Source organism: Molothrus ater, chromosome 2 (assembly GCF_012460135.2).
Source record: "Molothrus ater isolate BHLD 08-10-18 breed brown headed cowbird chromosome 2, BPBGC_Mater_1.1, whole genome shotgun sequence".
Classification (NCBI taxonomy): Eukaryota; Metazoa; Chordata; class Aves; order Passeriformes; family Icteridae; genus Molothrus; species Molothrus ater.
Genome location: NC_050479.2, coordinates 29,679,668 through 29,689,068, shown reverse-complemented (window position 1 = coordinate 29,689,068; position 9,401 = coordinate 29,679,668). Strand labels below are relative to the sequence as shown.

The 9,401-nt window shown below is 37.5% G+C and overlaps 2 long non-coding RNA genes across 2 annotated transcripts; one reads left to right on the top strand and one right to left on the bottom strand.

Annotated features, from left to right (window-relative positions):
- Positions 1–1,512: 1,512 nt before the first annotated feature.
- On the bottom strand, positions 1,513–6,414 carry LOC118687096 (uncharacterized). The gene is made up of 3 exons (XR_004980293.2): positions 6,290–6,414; positions 5,617–5,725; positions 1,513–4,242 (listed from the first exon to the last, which is right to left on the bottom strand). It is a non-coding gene; the product is annotated as an uncharacterized LOC118687096 (long non-coding RNA).
- Positions 5,215–7,931, top strand: LOC129046605 (uncharacterized). The gene is made up of 3 exons (XR_008508219.1): positions 5,215–5,364; positions 5,856–5,940; positions 7,512–7,931. It is a non-coding gene; the product is annotated as an uncharacterized LOC129046605 (long non-coding RNA).
- The last annotated feature ends 1,470 nt before the right edge of the window (positions 7,932–9,401 follow it).

Here is a 9,401-nt window from a genome sequence, read left to right as displayed (position 1 = left end):
TTGTTGACACTGAAAATGGCACTGCATCCACATGGCCAGTGAAGCAACTTGCAAGGTTAAAAGTTATGTTAGATGGAGTTTTCATGCTGGGGATTAAAAGCCACATATTTGAGTCACTTCAAAAAGTTTCACATCACTTTCAAAAAACAGAAGGAAAGGACAGTGGTACAACTCACCACAGAAAAATTTCTCCAGACTGAGACTTCCTATCTAGCCCAATGTGAAGTTTTTGTCTTATTGCTTCACTCTGTGTCCTCTGCTTAGAAGAATGCTGTGATTTTGGCAAGACAGAAAAGGACAAAACTTAACTTTCTTCTGCCCTTTTGTACTCCCTTGCATGATTCCATGGGCATAAGATGGTAGCCAGCTGGCAGAGTCTTAAATAGTCTTGAAATAACAGACTAGAGAAAACCAAATTCAACACCAACCAAAAGGCAACACAGCACAGCAAATACAGGCTCTTTTGCTGAGCTAGTTAAAAAAAAAAATCCAAGTCAAAATGGAACACAGAGGAATGAAAAGTCACAAAAGCTGACTCCAATGTTGTGAAGCTGTTTCCTACATTCCCTCTTGTAGCCAGAAGAGTGCCCTAAAGTGCAGTTCAAATCAGGTATTTGAGCAGCTATGAATCTCTCTTTACGGGAGATTGTGATCTCAAGGAGTAGCTTGGGAAAGTCAAAGATTGGGTTAACTTGCTAAAGGTGACGTTTTTGTGAGCACTTACATTCAATGTGTCTCCTAGGTGTCAAATCCCTACCTTGTGTGCTGCATGACAATTAATTTTAATTTGGGCTCCAATTCAGAGCAGACAAAATTATTTCCCATTGGAGACATGTGGGACTGGGATATGGGCTATAGCACATCATCATTTTGTCTTTATACACAAACCAGATTTGAGCTGTGATTAACTGGCTTACCCCACTGCATCACCTCCAGCCCCCAACTCTCCCACCCCAGCCCTACAAGATCTACTTCTCTGGAGTACTCCAACAGGCCTGGCCACAGATATCCTCCATAACTTATTATCCTACTCTGTATAACGTTCTCTTGGCACAAGAGTACAAAAAGTACAAAAAGAGTACAAAAAAGTACAAAAGAGTACAAAAAATTGTGAAAAGGCTTGAAACAATCCACTTCCTAAAATATATGCAGCTTAGAGAAAAGTAGCACTCAGGTACAGAAAATTATGACCTAAGGCTTGGAAGAAGGAAAGGCTCCAGGCAACATTTCTATATCTGTACCTTTGTCCATGGGAAGATCTCTCAGCCTTATGACAACATGACCAAACATGTGAATTAGAAGAAAACTAGTTTTCTGAATCCATGTTTGTGAGGCATCCAGCCTCCCCAGCATGTATAAACTTTATTTGGAGCTGTGTGGGAACACCACCTGCTCACACTGCTCCAAGAAATTCCACTTAAAACATTCAGAAGCAGCTGGGATGTGAATATTTGATTCATCTCATCAGAAGCTGAAATTAGGATTGAAAACATAGATCATGCATTCTATGTACATTCCAAGAAAATATTTATTTCTTAATATTTTTGTTCACTGAAATATCACAAACTGTTTATCATTTCATTTCTTGTTTATGCTACGGGTTGATGTGGCTTATACCAAACTTTGTAAATGATTTTAAGGTAGCAAATTTGCCATGATTCAAGCCAGTTGATCTGCAGCTAGAATATAAGGTTCAGCTGGAATCAATAGTTTCCATTGTGACCATCAGTTCTGCAGCACATAATGCTCTATAGTATGGTGGGCATGGGAAGCAATTCCCTGAGCTTTATAATTGTATTAATCTATTACTCCTGTAATTTTAGAAAGCATAATGTTACAAATAAAATTCCACGTGCTCCAGGAGCAACTGATAGCTCCAAGTCCAGTGAATGTATTCTTCAGTGGCTGAACTAGTGGCACATTTTTCTTTATACAGACATAATGGAAGCAAGATTCAACAAACAGCAAATTTTCCTCAGCTGCAAAGAGCTAGAATGCCTGAGGCTTCTTGTGATGTCTCAGTTTCTTGAAAAATTTTGTTCTTGTTCTGGTCTAAATCCTTTTACCTTTTCCTAGTTGTGCTTATATGCCTTGCACTATTACTTATTTTCTAGTCATAAATTAAAAGGCTGACTGTAGCAATGATTTTTGGAACAATTTTACTGAAATATTCAACCAGGCAGGGATAGATTCCCATTCCTCCACTTAGGAAAATTTATTTTATTCCTATTTGGATGTTATGAAAAAAATACCGCATCTCCTATAACTACTATCTGTGTATCTGGACACACAGCTAGTTTTGGACCAAAAAGGTCCAAAACTTTTTTTTGAAGTGGCAATAGCAAGCAGAAAATACAGATCACAAAAGCCCCTTCTTTAGTAGCTCATTTGAGCAGGTCAAGCTGCTGTTGTGAAACCAAATTCTCTCTAGAAATATTCATTTACTAATTCCTGTGTGGATAGGTATTGTTGATTTGAGTACTTCATTAGAGTAAATGCCTCAAAACTCCTTCTCACTGGTTGAAAAATGTAGAACAAGAGATGTAAAATTAGTTTGAGATTTTCACCTCTCCACCTTTTTTTCTGGCCTGGATGTCTTCTCCATGTGCCTATGTATAAAAATCTCCACCCAGAACATCCAGGCCAGAGCTAGAATGGCAGTGTTTGGAGAGGAAGACAGACTTATCTCTGAGGAAACACATGAATTTTAGCCAAAATCAAATTTTTTGAGTAGTCTATTCTAGAAAACAGGCAATGTTGACAATTCCAGGTCATTTGTTTACCTTGCTATCAGTTGAGACATTCAGCTTCTTGCATAAAAGTTTTCTAATTTGCATACTCAGATCAGTTTTATACTATGCCATCACCCTGTTCTAGGCACCTTATGTAATCCTCTTGCAGTACCTCACCATCTTGTATTCTACAATGTACTTGTCTTCCTGTTTCCTATGAGCCAAAGTGTAATTTTTCACATTTTATTTGTGTGACACTAAACACAGGGAAACACCAATTCCCTAAAAATGTCAGTGGTGTAGCAGGGATTGGTTCTTGCTCCATGTGCCCTAATCTTTTAGTGTTCATGAAGGGGCAAAGGTAAGGATAGAGGGTCACAAAGACTCTCCATGGTTTTGCATAGAACAGAAGGAGCCTTTTGCTATTATATACCTGCCCCGCCCTGCTTTCTGTAGTTATTTTTCCAGGGCAGTCCCAGAGAGAAGATGTTGGAGATGAATTATATAATACAGACTATAAACTAGAGGCATGGACACTTGGCCAATTTCATGCCTACCTTCTGGAATTTCCGTTGTGCTCATATATCTTCAGTTCCCTATTTGTGTGTGGCAGTAACTAGTACCATAGGTTGACCTTCTGCAGTACAATTTAATCATCCTCGCAGACTCAGAGCTCGTGCAGCATTTAAGAAGTTTTTGGCATTGGATACTTCTGAAAACAATTGAATATCTTAGAAACCCAACAACAACAAAAAACCTGGTAACTTCCCTCCTTGCTAATTATCAGTAAATTGTGGCTATTATTAAAACAGCATAAATCCATTAAGAGTTGGAAGTTGCCAGATCTCCTCGAGTCAGAATTTCAGTGTGGGTTCCAGGCCTCCTGTATGGAAAAATTGCATGTGTAGTGTGTGAGCATGCACTTCTTGATCTCTTTTAATCAAGATAAAAATGGATAATGTAATAGCAGAGTTTTCAGAAAGAATGCAAATTGCTGTGCATTGCAATGAAATGTTTCCCCTTAGGATTACAGTGCCTAGTAAGACTACTCAGCATGAGCTGGAGCTGATATATGAAGCTTTTGCTTGCATAAAAGCAGACAGGTTAGAGCTCAGCTGGGCCAACCATAGGGTCTGGTTCTTCAGCACTTAATCAGGCAAAGCACCTGTGGAAGTCAGAGAGGTTTGCCCCTTAATGAGAATTACCCAGCTAAATCTCCCTCTGCAGGGCTAGCAGTGTAATCCTGAAGCAGGAAAATGATACATAGGGGCCCCTAATAAAAGTCTTAATTTGCTTTGACCACTGCTGGCATTTTAGGTCCACAATGGCCTTGGAAGTTATCAGTTGTACTTTGTTGGCCAGCATATAACGTTCAGAGATAATTCCTCTTCAGAGCCCTCTGCTTAAACCCACTCATGTCTTTTCTGCTGCATGCAGTTTTTCTTCCACCTCTGTAACTCCTGTGGGGATGAAAGGATCTGGAACTGCCTGCCTCTTCCTTTTTTTCTTCCTATGGAAATGATAATAGACAAAAATATGTAATACTTATTTACCAAGAAAGATTAAATCATGCTGCAAATTAAAGAGAAATATATATTACAAAAGTACAATTAAGGACTTGGACACTTGATCAAAGGTACTGCATGGCATAAAGAGTTAATGTGGCAGCTCAACCAAAGCTTTGTGAACTCTCTCAGCCTTCAGCAAAGGTGAGAAAGTGTGTTAGAGCAGCCCCAAGTGAAAAAGCCTTACCTTAAGTTTCATAAATTCACATTCTCCTTACATTTAAAAGATGATATTACTATGGCTCAGCTGAGGATTGGTAAAAAACCAGTAACTGACCACAGGGCTGATACATATAAATGGGAACGGTGTGAGGAACACTTTGAGAGCACCTCGTATGGCTTGCAAATGGGAATGTATTAGCTCACATCTCCCAAATGTTTTTCTTCTGCTTTAATTTTCTGTTCTGCTAAGCCATCACTGAGATATCTTACTGTCTCAGAAAAAAAAAAAAGAGCAGTAAGTAAGATAGACGATCTGTTAAAGCGAAGGCTGCATTTTTAATAGCTATAACAACAGAACCAGGGGAAGCAATAACTAAGTAGTTCATCCCTTCACAAATCTGTCAGGACACACTCTATACAGCTGCCAAAACAATGGTAGTAATGCAGAGAGGTGCCTAATATTGTCAAGTCTGAAATTGTTTGATGCAACAAACAATTATCAATATTAGTACATAACCCTACCTAGCAAGGCCTCCTGGAAAATCTGCTTTTATCGGATTTCCACCACAAACACCAAGTGATAATGTGGCGAAAGTCTCTTCCAGCCCACTAAAACTGAACAAGCCAGAATGCAATGCAAATAGAGGACTCCAGCAGGAAGAAACAAACTCGATGCCTATAAGTAAACTGAGATGAAGTATGAGAGAAGCAAAGGAAACAGCACTGACTGATCTGTGAAAACTAGTAGGACCTCCAAGAATTTCTTGAGCTCCACCCAGATGTGATGCTGCTCACACAGAAGTATATCTCCAAAGAAGAAGTATATCTCCATTCCTTCCTGTGGCTGCCATGTGCCAGGTGATCAAGCTCGCATGCTCTTTGCACAGGATGCCCACTCCTCTCAAGTAAGTGACAATAGTCTTTATAGAGACACTAGAACTTCTTTGGACAACTATTTCTATACAGGAGTACATTAAAAATAGCAAATAAAGCTAGCCATGAATGTCAATTAAGTAGCACTTGGCATACTTTAATTCCTTTCCTTTAAAGTGGGTAGCATAGCAATCTTTTTAGAGTTTATCACAGAAATTTCAAAGTGTACACAGAATTATAATTTTAATTCATAAGTGTTATGATTCAGAAAGAAATGCATTTACCTGTGTTGACTTTAATATAAGTATTTAGGAAAGCAAGACTTCTCTTGTTCATGGGGAAGGAAGGTTGTCAGGGCTCCAAACTTAGGGATCACTCTTCACATCTATTGCTCTGTTGTCAAAAACTTAGATTTATTTTGCAGGCACACATTGTATTAGCAAATAAAGATGTTAAGCTTAACTCCACTGAATTTTTATCCCTCTTTATCCTGTCCCCCTGTACATCAAAATCCTTGCCCCAGCTTGCTGAAGTTCACCTGCATGTTTCCAAACACTGGAAATGCAGAGGAAACTGAAAAAGGGATTTAACAACAACAACAACAAAAGGTAATCTTATATATAAAAATTGTTTTATGTATGTAATTATAATGCTTATTTCCTGAGTTCTTTCTTGAGGATACTCTATTGCCTGCAGGGGTCACTGTGACTTCCTCAGGCCTCTACTACAACTGAAATCCGAAAGAGCTAAAAACCAACACAACATTATTAAAATACAAGAAAACAGCTTTCTTTGTTTTTTTCTTTTCTTTTTTTTAATTAAAAAATTAATATCCCATCCTCAGAACTTGTTATCAGGACTTTGATAAATTAAAATCATACTCTTTCTTAGATGTTTTGGTGTATGGGCGACTACGTGATTTACCAGCAAACCTAAAATTTGGCCCTCTCCACTTACCCCATGCTTTGTCTGTGGATTTCAACAAAGAGGTCTTCAGTGTATTTCAAAGTAATCCCGGAGAGAAGCATCTGAGTAATCTAGGGGATGCCCAAAGCCTCTGCCTTCCCCCCCACTCTGGTGCTTGTGCAAGCCGTGCCTGTCAGACCCTTGCAGACTGCATATGTCACCTTCCCGTATGCTGGCCCTCCTTCCACTACTTTTGTGCAGTAATTGTACAATAACTTTCCTGTACAGTGACTCTCTGTATCCATAAAAAGAAGGGGTTGGGTTTTTCTCTGAAGATCACATCCCAAAGTCTTTGCTCAGCCCTTACCCTTGCAAAATCTCATTCAAATCAATGGATATTTGCATGAGAAAGCGATCAGTTAAAATTAGACCTGAGTGAAATAGGGCTTGGTGAGGGAAAGGGGGAGGTAGTGGTGGGGGGTAATAGGTGCTTTCACTTCATGCAGCATAACATTTGATGCATTTGATGGGGTTTGTTATGATTTGTTCAATCAGATTATATAAGTTTTTAGATTATTTGCCTGTCGAGGTAAATTGGACTCTTTAAGAATTTTGTTATATGTTTTCTACTTTCTTGAGGCTCTGCTTGCAAGATCAATATATTTTGTTAATAAAATATAAATAAAATTAAGATAAACACAATCAAGCAGGATAGATCACTCAGCCAGAAAATAAAAAAGATACAATTCAATTGCCCACCCCAGGTCAGCACAGTTCTCTGTTACCAAAGGTGCTGGACATTTGGCTTGACAGTGAATGATCCAGCTGATGAGAATGTGCCAGTAAGGTCTGAATCAAAAATGAAGGAAAAAAAAAAAAAGCCTAAAAGTTTAGGTCCAACACTCTCTGATACCTCATAAATGTTTATTTGTTGTTCAAAGGTGCAAGCACCCAATATTTACCACTGGCATTTAACAAGACATAATAACTTGAAGCTGCCCTCATCATGTTCTGCAAGTGACAAGGGATGACAATGAAGACAATTTATGTAGGGACCAAAGAAGTCCGTGCTGTACCCCTTTTTCTGGTTGAAGATCTTGTATTTTATTGCTTCTCCACATAAAGCTTCCTGTTTATGCTTTATGCTGATGGAGTGAATTTCATCCTTCATAATTTCGCCTACCCTAGCTCAAGTCACTTAGGAAGCCTTTATGTAGATTTTACACTTAATTAACATAACCTCATCAGACTTGGTATTTTCTGGAATTTGCAGAAACTGGATGTCTTAAGAAACCCTGGCTGCAGATGAAGTCGTAAGGATTGCTTTGCTGAGAAAGAGGAAGAAAAATATTGTATACAGCAAAAAGGCAAAGAAAAACTTGGATAAGAAGATGGATTTAGTGGGTTAAGAAGTCACAGAACTTTGACAAAGCACAACTTTACTAATACAAATAAGAACCCTGAGCTGCATTTGAATTCACATCACACCACACCTGGTAAGAATTAGTCTAGCACAGCATCATCAATCATAGTGTGGTTGTCAGTTTTGACATCCTTTAAGTCTACGTTGTATGCTTAATGACTACATTACAGAAAATGTAAACAGACACCAAACATTAAGGTATGCCCTATATTTTTTTTAAGTTGCTGTACATTTAAAATAAAAAAAAAAACAGCACCAACAGTGTTTTACATAGAGAGTGAATTAGTAAACTGTAAAACAAGCTGCTATAAAATAATCAGAAAAAAATTTTCTTAAACCAAGAATTAAAAAAATCAACAAAACAAAAGCCACAAAACAAAAAAGCTTGAAATATTAAGGAACTTTGATTAACCCAATTAGGGAAAACAACAATTAATATTTAGAGGAAATAGACACTCTCTTATATTTTGCTATTGTATATTTTTTCTCTGTGAAATATCATTAAATATTATCTTTACTATGCATCCTGTGAATTTTTCAGTTTGATATTGTGACCATGATTTACTAATAAGGACTCTGGAGTGACTTGTGAGTCCATTACAAGCCTTGTATTAATAATTCATAAGGGAAAAACATGCTGAAGAAGTGCTTGGGATCATGACCTAAGTGAAATGCCTGAGTTCAAACTAAAAATTTCCCAAATTCCGTTTTTATTATTAGCAGATTTCTAGAATTACAACACTTACAAGAAAGCTTTCAGTTCTTCAGCTCAGAAGGTTGACCAGGTATTATGACTATAAGGCCCCTTGTCTCATTTGCTTGTATGATTTGTGATTAAAACTTCCACAGACTTCAGCGAGTGCAGGATCAGGTCCCTCAACAACCCATTCAGGGGGAAGCTTAATTTGAGATTTTAGTGAGTGTTTATTTTCTGGCTCAACAGCAGTATATTTTGGAAGTGCGAAAAATGTATGCAAAGAAGGGTCAAAATCCAGATGTAAGAATGAATAGCAAGAATACATTCAAAGGGTACAGGAGGAGTGAGAACTGTAAATACATCTGTGATTTGGTCTGTGAAAGGTAATGCTATCTCTTTACTGAAACTGCATTGTACGTTCTTGTGGTATGTATGTAACTGCCTCTGCAGAGAAATCTAAAAGGCTTCAAAATAAAAACCTTACTTTTTCTTTGTAAATTGGTTTCATTAAGCTTCCACAGTAAAAAGAAGAGCCAGGAAACAATGTTTTATTTTAATTCATTTAAATAATCTTTCTCATTTCTGTGATCTATCACTCACAGATAAGAAGCACCTTGTGAATTTTATTATTTCTACAAAATAGATCTTATTCAATTAGCAACTGTCACTGGAAAAAAACAGACTATAAACCTCCAGATCTGATTAAAATGGAAAGAAACTTTGAGTGAAATGCATGATATTTGAAAACTGTTACATTTCTTTGAAAATGAGCATTCTTCCAGAAATTTCTTTCAAAGTTTTTTACTGAGCATGAATCAAAGACCCAAAGTTGGTTTAATTTTAATCATCAGGAACAAAATTTGAATTGGGAACTGCCTCAGATATCTGTAGTTGTAATTTAGCTATTTGTTTTAGGAATAATAATGTTCCAAAGCTTTGAGGGAATTCATGTCTTTTTGGAATTTTGATTTATTCCTTTAGGACCCCCAATCATTTTTAGAACAAGGAAAGAAAAGAGAAGCATTCTTCACACACATCCCAAC